Source organism: Larimichthys crocea, chromosome XXIII (assembly GCF_000972845.2).
Source record: "Larimichthys crocea isolate SSNF chromosome XXIII, L_crocea_2.0, whole genome shotgun sequence".
Classification (NCBI taxonomy): domain Eukaryota; kingdom Metazoa; phylum Chordata; class Actinopteri; family Sciaenidae; genus Larimichthys; species Larimichthys crocea.
The window spans coordinates 9,343,896-9,365,274 of NC_040033.1; the positions used below are offsets into that span (position 1 = coordinate 9,343,896).

At 41.3% G+C, this 21,379-nt stretch overlaps 1 long non-coding RNA gene across 1 annotated transcript in view; it reads left to right on the forward strand.

The window, feature by feature from the left end:
* The window catches only part of LOC113744455 (uncharacterized), a 230,502-nt gene that overhangs the window by 194,157 nt on the left and 14,966 nt on the right, over positions 1 to 21,379 (forward strand). The gene's annotated exons all lie outside the window — the stretch shown is intronic.

Consider the following 21,379-nt stretch of genomic DNA (forward strand, 5'->3'; position numbering starts at 1 on the left):
GGACATTTTTAGTCCATTAGTAAGTACTATTTTGTCCTTTTTTCCCTTCGTGCTTACGGTAATAAGAAAAAATGGGAGCAGAGAAGAGTCTACGTGTGTGTTGTAAGGGGGAAGGGAGGGTATATGGAGAGGTTGTTGTGTTTGAGGCAGGGAGGGTGCACAGACAAAGCTTCTTGCCTCCTTAATCTCTTGTCTCGCCTTTTCAGCTCCCGTCGGTGCCCACATGCTGGCGACGAGGCCAAGAGGATGCCTCCTGTAGAGAATCTTACTCAGCACGGTGTCATGGCCGCCACGACACCTGATAAACATTAAGTACAGGCTGTGATACCTAAGTGTTATTATTGTTGTTTATTTATTTTATGTCCCCTTAGCGGTTTACAGCCTCCTCAGCCTGTCTGCAGCTGTCGTTTGCTAAGATAAGGGAGCGGTACGGCGGCTTGCTTGTCTTTAAGTTGACTTTTCTCTGGACCAGAAGAGAAAGCGAAGTCGCTTCGTTGTAGCCCAGATTCCAGATTTAAGTTGTTTCTGAGATTTAATTAGCCAAGTTATTCAGATTACTTTGTTCCTTGTGGGTCAAGCGCCTGAACTTTACCACTATTTCAGGGATTGTATGGAAATTATGACTGTTATTAAGATTTTCTCTCAACCCGTCTAGTGTTAGGACAAAAGTAAGTAAGTAAATATGTAGTTAGTAACTGATGTAGTTATTTATAACTACTATACAACTAACTATATTGCAAAAGAAAAAAATACATTTAGGAAGAAAAGACCCTCACCTGCTCTTCTAAACATATATACAATTTGCAAACTCCTTTACCTTCAACCAACAGAAATTACACTACCCTGTCCTTTTTTTCCTGCATTTTCATACAGTCCCTTGCGATCCATTTGACCACATACAAAATACCTTCCAGCATCTTTGGTCCTCCTGGCAAGCATTACACCCCCTGAGTGGCTGCCTCTGGCATGATCACAAGCCATGGGGATGTGGTGAGGTTGCTGTGTACAGCAAAGCCAATCTGATCAATAATAAGAGCATAAAATTTGAAAGCCTAATTCTCCCGTTTGTTGTGTTTTTTGGCAAAATTAGTGGTGCAAAGAATCTGCCATAAATAAGATCTCTTCCTGAGTAAATGAGCTAATAAGGATCCTGTGATCAGCAGTGTAACAGTATTGCATTCGGGTTGTCTAAACTCCTTGCAACAATATTATGAATGATCGAAAGAATGAACAGAACAAACTTGTGGAAGCAGCATGGTTAAAAGGCAGACTTCCCAACGTTATTGAAATCTAAACATGCTTTGAAACATGAATATCCTGTGTACATTGTCCTGAAAATATTTTCCTTAAGTTCCTCTGAGTCTTAAAAGAAAATTCATAACTTTGCGGTCAAAGTTCAAAACCTTCCCCGGCTCGAACATCTGAAAAAAAAAAAAGAAGAAAAAAGAGTGGCATAACATACAATTCCCCTCTTAAAATCGCACATGTCACTGATTGAGTTGCAAACTGGCTGGGACGAGATGCGTCTGGAGGCATCGGAGGGGGGTCTCTCTCCATCTTTCTCTTACTCCTCCATCCCTCTCTCTTCTTCTATCTATCGGGCTGAGTGGAATTCATCATCTGTTGCGAGGGCGCGGCACATGATAAGCATGCAAGCGGGAGAGCCGGGGCCGCTATATCACTGGGAATGAATGAACGACCTCACTTTGACCCGACCAGGGGAGGAAAACACATGTTCTGCTGGTCTTGGCTGGCTGGCTACCTGCAGAGAGGGTTGGGAATTCCTCCAGCAGGAGGGATGGGGAGATGGAGGGATAGAAGGAGGAGGAAGAGTTGCCGGTCTCCATGTGTCTGCGGCGCCCTGACATTAACTTGGAGAGGTTGTTGGCATATTGTCCTTTTGTCAGACATGACTGGTGTCTTGTTGAAAGGGTTGAATAATTTAAGATGTATGAAAGTTTGAAGTGGATTTGGGTGAAGCGGGATTAGAGGGAGGGTGACAAAACGTGTAACATGGATGGAAGGTTGCTGCATTATATTATATGTAGTGGTACATTGAACTTGTTAAGGGGAACAGTGTGTGAGAGTGTTAACCTCTACAACAACCGTAGACTAATAGACATTTAACATGACGTTATAAAGCTGCTAAGCTCTCTTAGACCCTGCTCAAACTGCAAATCCTGTGTTTCCTGCTATGAGCTCAGCAAGCTCTATGGCTACCTATTGTTTTTTATTACGTGTAAAGCATTTTTCCACTCTCTAAAAAAAGCTATGGGGGAATGGGAACTTTGTCCACCATCGCCTCAATTCCAAATCACTTTCTATACTTTCTCCACCCATGTTGCAATGAAACGCAGCTCTGGATTTCATTACCGGTGAGTTTGTGTGTATCTGTGTGCACATATGTTTGTGTGCAAGATGGAGGAGTCAGCCGCACTTGAAAAAACCTTTTAATTTAAGGTAGCGTGCACTTGTGGCTACACCACGTGCATGCAATTTGTTCCGAAGCACGCTCATGTGTTGCGATAGCTGCGATGTATGTACATGTGCGGCTGTAACACAGTACATTTTGTATGTGAGCGTGTGTTTTTATAGAGCAACGTGTTTGCATTTGTGAATATTTTACACACATGGTGTAACGCTGTTTGCGGCACCACCGGAGCTCATATACTGCAGCTACCCAACTGTGTTTCAGTGTCAGACTGTTACAGACTGTGGAGAAGGGGCCTTGGCCTCATGTCTGGACATGGAGCTGGAGAATGTAGAAAAGGCGGCATGTGGCAGTGGAGGTATGGATGGCTACAGGAAGGCGTGGTCAGTGGATAAAGAGGCCGATTCCTGTTACTGGGCTGTGGGATGAAGGGCGGAAAAGGGGTTGGTAAGGGGGCTGCTGGAGGCGGTCCATATCGTCCCTTTATTTACTTTGACCCCAGGTCCACGGGAGGCCCAGGGAGGGCACATGCCAAACTCCCCAGGCGGGCAGAACTGCCCTGCCCTCTCTCTCACCTCTCTGCCCGCCCCTCTGTCTCCAGTTAGATATATGTCTGTTTGGAGCCAGGGCTACACCAGCGGCAAAGATACTACTCTTCACTTTCCTTACAGATCTGGGTTAAGACAGTTGAGAGTATTTGCTTTTGAAAAGCATTCCTCAAAATGTTGTTTTACATTAACAGTATAATTTATAGTACTGTTGTGGCAAAAGTTCTCATGCTGTGCACTTTATGTTACAGTAATAGTTTTATTACTCTTTCAAATGTGAATTTATTTTAGTTTTCTGTCAGCAAACTTCACTGTAATTACTTCACCAACAGTTCATCTATATCTTTATATTTATAATGTAATTATAATGTAATGTATATATTTCATTTCATCATAAACCAACTACTATTTATATCGAAGCTCCTCTCCAATAGCTGGGGGATATTCTGAGACAAATTAATTTCCGAGTCATAAGCAAGTACACACATTAAACTTTAATCTTAAATAAATGTGACACGTGTTATTTGAGGATGCAATTTTACAAATGTGTAGAACTAATTGGTAAATTATGCATAGGGCTCATCAATCCCTTCCTTAATAAACTCACAATTAGTAGTATAAATGGAGGTTGATGGGGAGGAAAAAAGGGAAAAGGAGAAAGAGCAGTGGCTCTTAAGATGTTAATTATTCAAATGAGGCAAAATGTACCTGCCTGATGTCAATGTCATCACAGTAGTAATTATTACCATGGTAATGCTATTGCCATGGCGAATCAGAGTGTGATTTATTTAGTTAAAGCAATTAGAGTGTGATTAGAAATACAAACATAATTGCAAATTTAAAGCGATTTTTCACTTTTGGTGGCCGGTTTCATTTTTTTTTTTTTTTTGTGTATGTTTCTCTTCGTAACCTTTGACACGACCCCCCACAGTCACCAGCATTCATGGCAGTGTTTAAATATTTCAATACAAATATGTACATGCAGTAGTATAGAAAATACAGTAAAACCCGGGGTCATATTTCTTTTGTTTTTACTGGCAAAGAAAAGCTTTTCGACTCAAGGAAATGAACAAAGTCAAAACACAACCTTGGAGCCATCATCATGGCTCAGCAGCTAATATGCCATTTTGAAAACCAATAGTGTTTTCTATGAACAGTTTCTATTTATTGTTTTTGAAATAAAAACATACTTTTTCACGCTGTCAATGCCTGACAGCGGAGAATAGCCTGATGATGACATCGTGGACTGACTACTTTTCAGTAACCGGGGATTTGGAATCGTTCGAGTCTTGTTTAGCGAGGGGACGGTTAATTGATTGTCAAATCATGTCATAGTGTAGAGGGTAACTGAGATGACTCCAGGGCAAATACGTCCTCGTGATCACGGTGCCCTCCTGCCCAGTGAGCTCAGCGGAGTCAGTCGCAGCACAGTGGCAGTGCTGAAAATGTCACCCCAAGATGACAGTCATATTCCATTACAGCTATCGCTCAATATCTTCATGCAGGGCAAATTACAGCGTTTCAGCGGTGCATAAAGTAACAAAGGAAGAGCCATATGGATATAAAACAAACTGGAAGCATATTTTGAGGACTTCATAACTCCCAAATTGTGCTTTATTTGTGGATTTGATAGTTAATCATGATTTCACAGTTGCACGTATGCTCTATGAAGAATAAAGAGGAAAAAAAGTTCCCAAATGAAAATAGGCATGTTTTGTGTTTAGAGCAACATGCTGTGACACATTGAATGACCTATTACTCTACTGTAAACCGCTTTGCTATTGAAAGTTGAAGCCAGTGACAAAATCTATCCAATTCCAGTGGTTGTAAGTACCCAGAATGTATTGGACTTCTATGGGGACGCGAATGAAGCTGCTGGGCATCCAGCGAATTTCAGCTCCATCTTGTTTCTTGCCGAAAGGCTCTGGCGTGGGCCTGTGGTTGCCAGGCGCCTCCTGAGGTGACTCTATCAGAGCCAGTCAAGCCTGAAATCAATCACTCACACCCATCAAAGGCTGCCCTGCACCGCCATTGTGACTGAGCCATCTGGGCCTCAGCACACTGTCTACATTTATCTCTATGAACTATATGTGGCTCTGTGTGCATGCTTGTGTTTGTGTGTATTTGTGTGCCCTCCTGCATGCGGGTATAAGTGCAAATGGGATGAAAATAATAGAGTAAAAATTAATAAGCCATACTGCATTGCTTTCTAAACCATAACCATCTGCAGTTGTGAATGCAGGAGGGGAGCAGTGGCTGGCCATAGCATCCATCATGCAAGCATGCTTCTTTACACCTGTTCACAGCCTTCCACTACATGCCTCTCCTGCATGGCATCATCTGCTTGAACTAGTTTTCCTGTGTGGAGGCCTTTCTCCTTTGGCCCCCGCTTTGGTCAGTCTCATGGTCTCCAGTCCATCCTCTCAGTGCTGAGTGCTAACTGCCCAGCACTGGCAGGCAGAACGGTGTGGAGTGCCGCTGAGTGTGTGTGGCAGCTGCCATTGGAGGGCAGTAGAGCACCAGCGCATCCATCTCTATCAAAGTGGCCCCCGTAGCCCCAGAGGGTGCCCGAGTGTAAAGCACTACTTAGAGGGATGTTGGGAGCACAGAGACAGGCTGGGGAAAATGTGGACAGGTCAGGCCAACATTGGACTCCAGTGGCTCTATGGACTCTGTGCAGCATGTGCGCTCACAGCTTTATATGAAGAGACAGACTGACTGAAACAAGACCATGGAAAGGAGGGGGGGTAATTGCAGTTACACATGAATAAAAGTGGATATTAGAAATAAAACATTAAACAGAAACAAAATGAAATTATTATATAATATTTGCATTTAGCCAGTAGCTCATTGATTATTATATTTATGCATATAATAATGTAAGTGTCTCTTACGTTATAATATTGAGAGTGCTCATCAATACACATGAAATTCCACATTATGCATTTACCAACGTGTCACAAAACATGATAAAATTCCATTTTCAACATTATATGCTGAGTCTTGGATTTTAAAGCATAACTCTCCTAATCATAAAGTTATTATCTACTGTATGTCCTTTGAGCAAATAACTCCCTGTCATTTTTGCAGAAGGACATCTAAGGTCAGCACTATTCAGCCGAGAGCAGTCAATGCACTTCAATACTCTTGTTTAAAAGCCTTCTAGAAAAAGAAAAGACAGCTGTACTTATACCTTTTTTTTTTTGTCTGGACATACATCCTCTAATCCTTTTTTCAATAACAGTTCAATACTGTAAGGAAATTGTGCCAATATCCATCAGCTCCACTGTTACATGTATTATACAAATCCCTTCAAATGCATTTGGCCAATAATCTACTTTCATTTCAAATGAGCCTTAAACCCCATTTAATACAGAGCAGACACACTGTTACGTGAACACTTCCAGATTCAAAGTCATCTTTCAGATGTCGAATGGCTGTTACAAACTATGACAAATGAAATATGCATTCGAACACTTCTCCGAAAATTCCAAAGTTACTCAAAAGTTTAATTTCTGCCCTTTATGATTCTCATTTCTGTGTGGAATGAATATTATTTCCTAAGGCGCAACAGAATACGAAGAATTATGTTATCGAAATAGCCTCTATATCATTTTGAATAATTTGATTTTTACAGTTTATTTCTGCAAAATTGCATTTATATTATTTTTCTAACAGAGCCATTCATTATGATGTCCTTAGTGGCAGTGTCACCAACGTCATATGAATCTTTTATGTAGTCTGCATTTTAGTATTCATTTAAATTTGAATATATGTAATAGACATACTGTTTGAAATTATTAGTATATGTTGCCGCAATATTATAATTTTAATATTTTATTGCAGCAATTTTATTTTCAAAAGAGTAAATTAAACACGATTGGCAACAGTTATAACTACCATATAACTGTTTGCAAGTAAGGAATTAACACAGATGGAAAAATTTATTAATTTGAAAAATTAAAATGAAAAACATCGGGTTCAGCACTTTGTCCTACATTTAAGTAGCTCTCAATTCACTCTCAACAATCCAGCCTGTAAACTTTCATCTCGGGAAGAAAACACATGTTCCTTGTTTTCTGCTTGTACATTAACATCCATGTTTTCTCCATTCCATTTAGACAGAGAACTGGGATGCCCCAGTCCCGAGTGCAATGTCCCAGACCTTGGCCGGCTCTTTTATGTAAACAGAAACTCCTCGCTGTGAAGGGGTCCCATAGTTAAGAATTCCACTTAGAGAGCACGTTGAACTCTGCAGCGATATGGGGAGATTCATGTTCTTGCCTTTTGCTTTAAAGCTACTTCATGTAGCTCTAAATGTAGTCTCAATGCCCAGTTGACTGTGTATAAGTACAATAAACAATTCAGCTTAAGTGACAAACTTGTTTACTTTTTATGATTTTATTCATTTGCGAGTTTTTAATTTTGTCGGCACCTCCACTGATTTCAATGCAAGTAAATTAATGTGTACATTAGAAGCTATGTTGATTTAATTGTTGTTAAATAAGACATGGTCAACATTTAACATTATACAATAATAACTACAGTACACTGCGGCATGTGGTAAGAAGATTAACTTTCAGAGATTATGTCGCTGTTGAACTGCATAAATAAAATAATTAAAATAGCCGTAACGGAAAAGTGCTTTCTAATCTGTGCATTTACATCTTTAATTTCTGATTTGTCAAATAGTCTTACGTGGGAATTGTGTTCATATTAAATATGCAAATGATTAATTCCAGTTAGTGTATAAATTATAAATAAGCAAATTAGAATGTGTCTATAAATCCAGGAATTTTACTTAAGGGATTTAATGCCTTTTCTCCAAATGAGTATAAATGATAAACAGTTTACTCACTTGCAATCTATAAATTCCTTTTTGTTTTAATCGTGTTTTCTTTCTTTGCCATGAAGTGTTGTTTGATAGTGTTGCCAGATACAGCGGGAAACAGAACTTTGCATGATGACGGCAGCATTTTCCAAACACCGTTACCATGTTTACAAGTGCCAGAGGGCGAAATAGGACCTTTTATTTCCCTCCTGCTAATTGTTTGATTTCCTGTTGCCGCTGGAGAGCTCGGCGTACTGTAGGGGAAGAGAGAAGGCCCAGGTTGGCACAGGAGCTTGCACACTCTCACTTCATTTGTCTCAAACACTGCGATGGCTCCAGGCTAGCCTCTCTCTCTGGAGCTTTGTAGAAATACCAAACAGTGACATCTGACGTTGTCTGTCTACAGTTCCTTTTTTATCATCTCCGCTTTTTTTTCCCCCCTCTCCGCCATCTCAAGCTGTTACTGACACCCTTGCAGTGCCTGCCATTGTTTGTTTTGCAGCCCTCACCTCACTAATAAGGTAAGGACATAACTCTATGTCTGTATGTTGATCATACAAGGAAATCAATGAAACCATGAAATGCTAAATCATAAATCTTAGCTTTTTAAAGTGCATATTTTAAAGGGAGAGTCCCACCTCCACTTAGTGTTTTGATTTCTACCCTGGACTGACATTGTGTCTATCTGGGGCTTGTCATCGGTTAGTCTGCATAGAGATACGATCCTCTCATCTCACACTGATCCCAGTTCTTAGTCCAGCAGGTGGTGGGCTTTAAAAGTTCTTGTTTGTAAGCTGCCGTGGGAGAGATGACACATTTACGATGAGCAGCACAGGCCAAACAGCCTGGATACAGCCAAGCAGGGGAAGATTCCCCTCTCGTGGCGTGCAGCGCAGTGCAGTGCATTGTGGGCTCCCTTCTGGCCATAACACCACATAGAGCGCCGGACTCACCTACCACTGTTTAATCACAGAGGGCTATTCTCATGTAAATGTACGTTAATCAGGACACAAGGAGATTGTTTTAATCGGATTGCTGGTTTTTGTTTTGTTTTCGTCTGCCTTCAGAACTTGGGAGTACATCAGGAACAAAAAGTGCCATTGTCAGGTGGCAGTAAGCCAGTAATTCCTCTTGCAGCTTTTTGACGTTAGCACAATCCCACCGACAGACAGATTCTCTGCGGGGACCTCCACGGTGATTGGGCTTCTGTGCAATCTCACCCCTGAACCTGGGCGCTGTCCTCTTGAATTAACTTTAAGAGAGGGCTGCATAGTTGGGCTGCTACAGCTTCCACATTTGAAATGGAGCCATGAAGAGGGCAGCTGTCAAAAATAAATAAAAAAATAAATGAAATCCATAAAACAAAAGGTGTTTTCAGGACCAAACTATGAGGCAAGGTCACAAGACAAAGTTGCTATCCGGTCCGAACATAATGCGATAAACTGCTTCATTGCAAACACCTGTGTTGTTTTGAACAAATAGATACAGTAAAAAAAACAAAAAAAACAAAGCACCTTCAGCATGAATATCCATGTTTACCTTCTGCTTATTAACCATAAAGTGCATTTGCATCACAGTATAATGCTATTGGAACATGGATATAAGTAAATAAAAATCCAAAGTTAATATAAATTTTATGAAATTGCATTACACCATCTTATGTGGTTGTGATGAGGAGAACGACAGCGGCTGTCAAGTGACTGACTTGTGCCACATCGCCTTGGGTTTTGTGTGACGGATGCCCCTGCCAGTGCCAGTGCATTTCTGCCTGCCAGCAGGCCTTTAATCCCTCCTAATGGGGGTTGTCATCTCACCGCTAATTTAAATGCTCAAACCACGAAGCTCCCCCACCTGGCTAAGCTAATCCCAGTGCGAAGGGCCCCCTTCCCCACAGCTAGCCGCCTCGTTTTGGGGCCCAGGGGCCCGGGGGCCTCACCACCCTCCCACACAACAACAGCATCTTTCAATCATCTCTCCCTGATTGTATTAATCTTATCTGTGTTTAATTACATTTTTTAAGATTATTGCTGTATGCCATCTTTGCACACTGTGGGGGCCACAGAGGGCTGCTCATTTCGGATGCATTTTCATTTGGGCACAAATCCCCATCAAAGACTGCCAGAAATTATAGAGGAGCCATTTTTTCATGGATGAGGGAGTTTGTAAACTTGATCCTATAGCCTGAAGTTATGCAGGTTATAGTACGGATTACATTGTCTTGGACAGTTTGAATTTTCGTAAAGATTAGCAATTATTATTAATATTTTAGAGAAATTGGATTTAATATACATTAAGTTCCGGTGGTGAAAAAAATATTCTAAACTTTTGTAAAAGTGTAAAAATATTATCAAGTCTTTATTAGTACAATATCAGTAATATACTTAGTAAAACTATTTCTTAGACATGCTTAATTGTTATATTGTTGTTTAGTATAGCAAATACTGAATACAATAATATGGGTAATTGCAATTGATTGCATTATTGATGCAGTGTGAAGGCTGCATTATACTGTGCACTGCAGCTTGTCACGTTTTATATGCTCATCACATGTTTTTATATAAAAAAAACTAAGTATCAGTAAAGTAACTAGTAACCATAGCTGTAAAATAAATATTAAAATGTACAATATTTCTCTCTGAAACATAGTGGAGAAGTATAAAGTAAAATCAGATGTGCTTGACTACACACTACGCTTGAAGCATGTGTTTTCTTCTCTCATAGTTTTATCGTTCAGCGGTTGTTTTATTTGTCTTCATGTGACAGACTGAGCCTTCTCGTCCCACAGAGTGAGCATGAAACATTCAGGTTTTAAAGGTTTGTGTTATTCAGGTGCGCACGTCCTTATTAAAAATTCAGAACTCTGTCTTGTACTGACAGTAAGTAATTTTGTTTGTGCCATTGTGCATCATTTACATGGAACCCTGGTGAAAGGGGAAAACACCTAAACGAAAAGAGAAGTTTTTTTGTGTGCGTGATGTTTAGCGATTTTGTTAACTCTCCAATGAAAGGCTGGAGGGTTCTTCAGCAGGTGCATTTAATTAAGCAGGAGCTAATTCTCCAGTGTTGTAAATGACACATGTTCAAGACGTCATCTTGACATGTCGGGAAGATGCACATGGTCCAGATTAACATTAATAGTAGCTAACAGGTGTTTTTGTATCTACCTCGTCATGATTTCACTGCCTAATGAAGCTGCGATGGTTGAGAGTGATTGCAATCAGAGATATGCTTTTTTTTTTTATCATCCAAATAAACAATCAGCCATCTGGTCAGATGAGGAGTTGTTGTTTGATTGCAAACTCTGGCACTGACCTACTGCAAAACATCATGCCGCCTTGCCACAGAACAATAACAAACAATAATATGTTTGCATAGAAATACGTTTTTTATATATATATACATGACTTAACTGTTGTGAATGTGCACCAGAAAAAAAATAGCTGCTGTTCAATGGTCCATCCTGCTGCACAAACACCTCACCACTTGTGTTTTGTCAATAAAATGTACCATAGCAAATATGAAGGTGTTACAAACTGTGTGCCAGAATATTTACATACAATAGCTATGAAATCTATCTTCAGCTCACCACATTCATCTGTAATGGTGTTATGCTGTGACTGTAAGGCTTGTAGCAATCAGCAGGACCCTGTGTACCACTTTAATATGGAATAGGGGGGTGATGGCAGGCACACACAGAGCCTGTTGATGATTTTTTTTTTTTTTTTTTTTTTTTTTTTTTGTGTGTGCGTATTTCTGGGAGTGATCAGAAGTTGAATGTGAGTGTTTTTCTATCCTTAGGTGTGAGTTAAATGCTTGTGTAAGTACAAGCGAGGGGCTGGAGGGTGTCTGCCTAGTGCCCCCCCCTGAACCCTGGATGGTGGGTTCACCTCCCGACAGGGGGCGGTGGATGTGATTATTAAAATATTTTCCAAAAAAAATAATAATTTGATTTTCAAAGGTGCTACACCTGAAAAGAGGTGACACTGTGTGCAGCTACATCACATAGGATTACATGCACATTATTGTCATCGCTTCAAGTGGTGCTGTAAAATAAATGTGATGGCAAGCTCTGCTCATTTGAATAATTTCCAGAGTGCGAAGACAGATATGGGTTCTGGGCAGAGAAGGGGGGGGGTTCCAAAAGGGACAAAGGGATGAGACTTGGCAGCACATGAAAATGATCATGTGACTTCAAACGTCCCCATTTAATCAGAGACGAGAAACCTCATATGCTCAAATATATTTGATCTGTGCACGTCTCTTCTCTTATTGAGTGCTTGTACAATCAAAAGTGAAATAGCCATCTCAATCGTCTCAAACACTGATTCGCCGTAACATCCCCACACCTTACCGGGGCAGAGATACCAGGTTAATGAGGAAAATTAACATAACACAACATTTTCTTGATGTCATTATTCTGCAAGTTCACAAACCTCAGATGTGGTGTGTAATTCTCCCAGCATACTGAGTGACTTTGTAGCCATCGCAGATCAGATCACTTCTGAAGCTCCATTACCAGCCATTCAGCCCTGGAACACTGGAAGAGGAGCCCTAGTCCACATGTGACAACGGAAGAGGAGCCCTGTAATGACTCCCTCCAACAAAGAATCATTGATAAAAGGATTAACTAATTAAATTAACAGAGTAAAGTACTTTATAACTGTTAATTATGTGGTTCCCTTGGCTGCTCTGGGCCATGAGCACCCTTTGTTTGAAAGCCCCTTGTCTGTACTAATTGACCTCTGGGGAGCTTTTGGTGTGTGCGTATGTGTGTGTGCGTGGGTGTGTATGTGTGTGCATTGGAGGGTGCCTTACATAATCGAATGGCACGTATAAACAAACTGACAATTTACTTTGGTGTAGAGTGACACTCTGTAGAACGAGGGGACACTTGCTTAAATGACCTTGAATGTGCCACCAGAGAATAGCGCCTCTCTCTGGGTTGGGCCCCTCAGAAGCCTCGCCCTGCTCTCTTAGGGGGCCCCACTATCTTTCACATTGAGACGGCACTCAGAATGGAAAGCTGCCCTAGTTTTAGAGACATAGATGTTTATGTTTTTAATATTTTAACCAACTTCTGAACCTGTTAAAATAAAGCATAAATCAGATATGAGTAATATAAATAGTTAAGTATATGTGGGAGCCAAAATCTGTTGCTTGGAGCACAATGTCAATGTGTAATATAAGGTTTTATAGAAAACCATAGAAGCCTTGTTTTGTTTATGCACCCATCCTTTAAAGTTTTCAGACCATCACAAGGAGGCAGTAGTAGAGACTCTTTTATCCTCTGTGGTGTCTCCTCTAACGCGTGGCCAATCACATTATTAATCTCCATGGCTGCAGTCAAAAGGCTGATAGATGTGACCCGGTCTCCCATCCATTCCCGCCTAAGCCAGCTCCATCTTTTCCCAGTCGTTCTTTTAAGCCCCTCTCTTCTTCCAATGGGCCCGGCCACCAAAATCCTAATGACGTCCTTGACAAGTGATCCATCAGTTGGCAATTACAACATCTGTCGCCATGACAAAGCTGCCCACAAAGATGGCTCCGACACTCTCTTTTGGGGCAACTCTTCCTCCCCCGCGATTATGTCTGGGGTTTGGAGGGGGGGGGTAGAGATGCAAAGTTGGTGGGGTCGTGTGGGTAGGGTGAGGTGGAGGGGGTGGGTTGGCCACTTTGTGCAGTAAAAAGGGGCCGCCCCACAACACAGACAGACATGTTGACAGCAAACACAAACATAGCAAAACAAATGGTTCACGCCTACCTCTTTAGATTTCCATTCAAATGCACTCCACAACTCTGTGAAAGTGCTCTATCTTCTATAGAGGGAAGAACCTACCAGCTGCCATCGTCTCTCCTCACTATAAAGAGGACCTTTCACTTGGGAACAATGAGAGGGCTTCTCTTGTCTCTTGGCCCGGAGTCTGTGCCACACCATGTTTAATTTCAATAGCCATAGATCAATGCAGAACAACACTCCATAAGTGATAGGGCTGATCTCAATCACCCAACGGGACTTTTGTTAACGTCAGCAAACATGCATTCAAATAGTGATTCAGCATTAACCTACAGTTGTGGTTGTTCCATGCAGCATTTAACCAGCAGGCATCTCATTTCGAACACCTACACACTTTTCAGAGAGCTCCCTAATCTGTGAAGGTGTGTTTTGAGAGGAATAAATTGTGTTTCAGGTGGATACATTTTGCAGATGATGCCTTTCATGCTGTCTTTTCTGTGACTCAGTGGGAGGAAGGTGTGGGACTTTGCCTTGCTTTTCTTTCTCCCCTTTAAGTGGAGCACCGGATAGATGGCATGACATCACGGGCCAAGCCAGCAGCACAATGCAAAGGTCATGCGGCCCATTGATCTAGGGGGCCCCTGATAGAAACCCCCTGTATTATGGGTCCGCGCACGCGGGGTCTTACACACACTGAGCCATAGAAACAGACCACAAATGGAGCCTTGTTGTCTTCCCATTCAGCGCCTGCAATCAGCGGATTTACACTTTGATGTGGAGCTGAGGAATAAAGCCCTTTCGAGCACTGACCTTTATCGACTGATGGATTAAAATCCATAGCCCTCTCTCACACACACACACACACTCTCCGAACTACATATCTAAGTTACAGTTCAGCTAGCTTGCCACTGAAGCTGAGCATTTCTAAAGCCAGTTCTTTTCTTTCCCTTTATTCTCTTCTTTGCTCTCACCCTGACTTTTATGCCTGGCCGCTAACATTGAACAAGACTTCTTATTCTTGTCCGGAAATGGTTGTGGATTGGTGGCTGTTTGATTCAGGAGCCGCAGAACAAATAAAAGAAGTGACAGCCGCAACTACAGCTTACTGCCTCACTTAGTGTCAGAGCTGTTTCAGTGATCATCATGTTCAACAAATGCAGACGGTGTTTAACATCAAATTTTTTTAAAGACAAATCTGCTATTTTGGGATGCACTGAGACCATTTCCTCTCTTCTAATACCTCATGGTATCTACCAATATGAGTACCAATCTAATACCAGTTAAAATCTGCATACCTCACCGTGTGGATTATGTAAGGCAGAGAGCAGTGATAGCTGTGACACTATAAAATGAGTTGGCAGCCCACCAGGACTGAATGAATTTAACTGATAGCAGAACGCTCAATTTCCCTAATGGCATTGACAAAAAAAAATATGTTTAATGTGAATCGATTTTCTCTGGTCCTCTTTATCAGGCCAGTATTGGTGCTGATACCGATCTGGTGTATCAGATCTTCATTATTTTCTTTGACAGAAGAGAAAAAGACATTTTTACACACTGTGGTCACTGATACAAATACAGCTGTCTCTTTTTGGCGAAATGTGCCTTACAGATGTACAGTAATGTACTGTTTCTATCACGCTCATTGTGGACCAAACACAGCCACACAGCTTCCATTTTACGCTTCCTAACGTCTGGCTTCCCATCTATTGTTTTTAAAACCTTCCCTGATGCCCACTTGGACATTTCTCTGTCTGCTGTTCTCCCAGAGGTGCCAGCTTGAGCCAAATGAACAGAAACAGAATCTATCACTTCTCCGTCCACTATCAGGCCAACTGGTTTTGATGGCCCCATTCTGCTTTGTCAGAAACATGCCAAAGCCTGCTGTAATCCGCTAAAGAACACTTAACAACCAAGTAATGTCACGGTAGACCAACGATCTGTATGCTGTGACGCACTTTAAAAATCTCACAGCCATATCCACTTAATTCAGCTAGTGCTTTAGGAAGACCCACCTGAGAATTGTGAGACTGCCTGCAGAGAGCCAACCATCAGCATTAGAGAGCATTACCACCATGCAACAAAAAAAACACTTAGGCTATTTCTCACTTGGAAATGCTGGCCTACAAGCCTTTCCCAGAGCTCTTCTAAGTGCAATGAGAGTTTGACTCTCTGTTTACTGCCAGCGTCACAGGCCCACAACACCAATTTGACCACTGATACCCGAGTTGTATTCAAGTAATTACTGTTCTGTTACTGTGAGCCTTTGTTAGAGAGTCATTAATTTGTTAGCTAAACAATCATGGTTAAAGCGCTCTAACTGTGAGTTTAAAAGGTTTAGAGTTGTGTAGATCATGAAACCATCCTTTGTTTTCTACCGTGCAACATGAAAGGTCTCAGAGCAAAACAATTACATCACAGCACAACAAGGTCCTGAGTGTACAACAATGACAAGAGAATTGTGCCTTCAGGCAGAAAACACTTTACACACTGGAGATGGAGAATGGGGAAGGGGGGTATTTTCTGGTTGATGAGCATAAGGTACATGGTCCATTCAGACAAATGGGGAGAAACAACAAGGTACACTGAGAAAAAGCTGCAACAAAAAAAAACAGTCCTATGAAATATTAATGGGATATATTTACTGACAAGCTACTGGAACCAGCAGCTCTCTTCAGGGCTTCGGGGAGAGAGAGAGAGAGAGAGCGCTTGCGCTTGACTGACAACCACTAGCTGCAGAGGTACATGCACATGACCTGAACATACAGACACAGAAACACACTCATACACACACTTGTGAAATTATAACTGGACAGCACCCCTCTCATACCTCCAGAGGACACTGAGAGCAGTCTTTGGGTGTATTTTGAGAAAGCCAGAGACATGACAAAAATGTCTACATATGGTTGCATACATACACCCTTTTTTATTATCCTATGCAATGAAAACACCCCTATAATTTGAGAATTATGTAAGCATAAAATAAGACTCCAGCATGCACTGACACACACACTTCTCTATCTCCCTTGGCCCCGCTCCCGACATCTTGCTCTGTCCCAGAAATTCCAAACTTTGCTTACCTAATTTTTGGAGCATATTTCTTTGCCACAGGAGGTGGTTATGACAAATTAGAAGTCTACAAATGTTCTGATGGTGTAAAGGCTCCAGCTGTCACCAGGGAGATGGTGATCAGGTTTCCAAGCTGCATGGTCTCTTGGCGCCACAAAGAGTTCCATATGGTCATCCAAATGCTGCACCTAAATCTGCTCCCAATCTCCACCCCGGAGCTGAGCACTTCTACTGAATTAGTCACAAGGCTTCTGAGCATATGAGATACAAGACAACAAAAATCATATGTCCTTCATGGAAAAAACAGGGTAGGGGGTGCAATAGTGGATGAGAAACAGGAGTTTATTAGCAGACATAAACATGTAAACATATCATTCACATTTCTTGCGACTCAGACTGCCTTTGTAGAGATGTGGCAAATGATCTCCAACGCACGGGCTGATTTGCAATGGGAATGAGTTTCAGAGTTTGTTGTTGCACTGAAGTGTTACTTTGGGATTTTTGTAAGGGATAATAAACTGGGTGGAAATAACAGACCAGGCTTGCCCCAAGAATGCCACGAAACAGTTTGGATCGCACTGACGTATCTATGGCCACAAATGAAAAACAAAAACAGAAGCTGTGTTTAGAATGCAGTCTATTTTTTTCCTCAAGTTTGTGAGCAGTTCCAATTGTGTGGACCATTTACCAGAAAGAGTGAACTCATGGCCATTTACCTCACTTCTTAGTTGTAGGAAATGATTATCATTTTAGGACTTTTTAGCCTAGCATTAAATGGTTGGATAGTTGGAAATTCAAGCAAAAATCACTTAACCATCACGCGTGTGATACTGAGATGGGAGTGTCTGTGGATGCAGGACATTGTGACATTAATCTAAAAAAACTCACAGCGGGAGGAAGCGAAATAAAAAATTCAACTCGCGGTGTCATGTTCTTTACCAAACCTGACAACCTGCCTCAACAGAACATCTCCCCCATAGCCTCATGCTCCTCTCATGGCTGAACAGTGAAGAGCAGGGGATTGGTGATCTATAATTAACCAGTGGGTCGGTGTTGATGTCATTGACACAGCGTGGAGGTAGAAGGTGGCAGTGCCAAGGCACCTGTTGTTGTGGAGTGTGGCATCTGATATCATTACCTACCCAGCCGGAGCGCCAATGTCCCCGCTGGGTCGCGAACTGTCCAAGCTACCGACCACGCTCACCTTTCACACACGCACATACACACACACACACACACACACACACCATCATCCACTGTCATCATGTCCTCCTTTACATAACTAACACTGACTGCCCTAACACCTAGAGGGCAGAGATCCACAGAGAGTTTCAATTATTGTTAATGATATTTTGATGGTAGCTGGTTAACTTATGCAACCGTCAGTATACAGCTGTACAAATATTTGATGGTGAAATCTTCAAAATCTACAGTATGTGGGTTTGTAGCCCAAAGGGTTTAAAGGAACAGTTAAATATTTTGCAAATGTTTGCAGGCAAACACACTGTCTAATGAGAATGGCTCCTTTAGTGTACATTAGCACAAATACTTGAATTGTAAGGAAACTGTGAGCTTAAAAAAATCAAATATATATCTAATAAACCCTTAATGCATAAACAAAAGCTGGACATGTTTCCTCTTTTTATCTAGTTTGTTAGCAGCTAATCCACAATATATACACTGTTACATGGGCTTTACTTCTGGTAGGGTCGAGGTACCATCCTAACAACCATATGAGACAGCGATATTGTAAGTGTGCCAAGAATACCTTCATTCTTAAAAGAACACCCTATCTGTTTTTTAATGTATTTTCCCTGACATGTTAAAAGATAATTCTAGGTTATTACAACTGTTGTTTTGTTTTCATGGTGTTGGTCATCATGTCTATGGGTTAACATCATACTTTACAGGTAATTGCTGTTTTGGAAACATATTGACATCATAAGTGCTCCAGGGCAAGAAACAGTGGTGAGACAATCAGAGAGGTTGTAAAAAAAGACCAAAGGTTTAGCCAGGTTTGCTTCGTCAAGAAGGGCAGGTCATAGTTGAAATAAAAGTGTGTGTATGATGCAGTTTAAGTAATCATTACTTTGATTTCTTATCCACTTATTTGCTAATTTGTTGGGTTTCTTTAAAGCCTCTTTCACTGCTTGTGTTTCTTGCCTGATTTCTTTTTAGTCATTTTCATAACCAATAGAAACAATGAGCACAACTGCAAAAAAGTTTGTCAGAAACCAGAATTATCTTTTAAATAACAAGATAAAATGTAACCGTGCAAACTGTCTTTTTGCCCACTGAGTTAAACCCCTCCTAGAGCTATCTCTTTGTGTGGATGCACGTTTTTCTCATCTGACTTTGGGGTTTGACAGCAAACATACATTTTTCTCCAAAATATCAGACAGTTTAACAAACAAACAAACCCCTGAGGGTTCTATTGGAAGGATATTAGGGATTTTTTATTTTTATTTTTTTGCTGATTTCAGTAACACACAATATTGGAGAGAGCGGGACTGCTGCACTCAAAGTATGAAAAATGAATAGAACGTTTACAGTGAGACAATGTGACCGTTCCGGGTGAATGCCATTTATTAGTGTAGCAGCTTTCCCAAGCAGATCAGAATGCCTAAGCCCTGAGCACTGACAGGGATTTCACAGCCCAAACTGATTTTCAGGCTGGCAGGGTTCACACACACACACACTCACACAGAGATACACATAAAAAACACAGCGATATCATGTCATGGTGATGAGATGTTAATGCATTGTATTTTTTTTAAGTAACTGTTATATTCTCCAATCACAGGATCTACAGTACTTCTTGATAATTATTTTAATAATTTGATGCTTCAAGTTTAAGTCAAGCGTTCCTAGACACCGCTGTGATTAGCAATGTGTCAGCAACTAAGAATCACTTCTTAATAACTTTTTACTCTTTAATGAATCATTATTATAGATGCATGCATCAATAAATTAACAGACATATTTACAAAAGACTTCGATGTTATTTTTTTGTTAATTTCAATAAGCCAAACCCCTGGGCAAGCAAATCCCATAATGTAATGTTTTTTTATTTTTTTTTATGAATCGGTAGCTCCCCAGATATGCAATAAAGGCACAGCAGTGCTCTACATTATTGATTCAGTTTCATAACAACCCAGAGTGTCTTTATTCACTGCAATTGGTGAAGGAGGAATCACACACACTTATTTAAAAAATCACTGCACCAATTAGTGAAGTTGGAGCTTCTCCTTTTCGCTTTAATCAGTCCTTTGAGATCTGATTTATAATGAGAACAGCATTGTGTTCACGGTGGCGATGGCTTATTGCTAATTTGAAATCATTTACTGCATTACTGAACGTTTAGGAGGTATATCACACATTACAAGTATGTACACAGGCCATTTTGCAGGGAATTGTATGCGCACAGGAAAACACAAAGAAAGATGCATCTTGTTGAGTAAAACTTTTATGTTTAATCATTAATGCGATTTTTTTTTTTTTTTTTTACAACTACAACAATCACTACAGGGAGGGCATTGGCTTTCTGTCAGGAATCTGTCAACTCACTGTTGAACACTTTGTTTATCCAGTGTAGTTCTTGTGAATTTTTTGTGGTTGCTTATGTCAGATCGGTAGTAATGATGACTTCAAAAAAATATAGTTTCCAACTTTTGCAAACTTTCTCTGTAAGAAAGCTCTTCGTTCAGTTTCTGTTGGCCATTATCTGGTGCAGTGCTCGTGCTATTTCTTCGGGGAACTAGTTGCCTTTTCATTAATGTCCCTCAGTGTTAAAGCCTAATGTCCTCTGGGACTGCATGTCATTGGCTGACAAGGTTTAGGGATTTGAGTGAATTTTCCTGTAATAATGGAAATATCTCAAGCCCCTGAGACAAACAGACAGGAGACTGGCAGGAAATATCTTAATCTGCATTGACCCTTTGTTGGCACAGTCCCATACCCTTAGTGAGAAGAACATGTGCATGTACACCCAGCACACGCATACCTGCACACATCCACACGCACAGTAGAGTACATCTGGATTGTGTTGCAGTGACCATAGGCCCCTGAGTGTGCGGCCTCAGTGGCAGTGCGTGGGTGAGAGCCAGGGTCCAGTGCACCATGGTGGGGGCTCTCCATCACTCTGCCTCCTGGCTTGACAGGCCCTGGCTCTGGGGCCCGTCAAGGTCTTGCTGAGTGCACTCAAACTGTGCACTGCTGAGGAAGGGATTCTGTATCCTTCTAATGGATTACTCACCCACATCACCTGTCTGAGTGGATTCTTTTGACCGACAGACACGCACTTCGTGCAGACATGTACTCTTGTGCATGTACAACCTTCAAGAAAGTTTGCATTATCAAAGCTTCCTTTATCAAAGCAACATTACCATCAAATTTAATGTAGGCAGCACTATAATTTTTTTCTTTGTAAAAGAGCTATTCCAAAACAGTGCTCCACCCTAAGAATCAAGCTTTCCGCTAACTGGATGGCAAGTAAAGTCGTTTTCTCTGCTAACTAAAAAGGTCACATCTATGTCATTTACTTTTAATTCGGACAGAGAGAAAGGCTGGTGTCATGCTGCTGGACACCTGCGGACCCCGGTCAGGGCCGCAGTCCTAATCAGCCTAATACATATGTGTCACATCCAATGACCCACTGGCTCTTTTCATAATAAAGGTCACTCGGTGAGAGATACCCTGTCCCCCCAGGTCCTCCTTAATGGGGAGCCGCCGTACCTTTTATAACCAAATGCACACTACTGACTTAG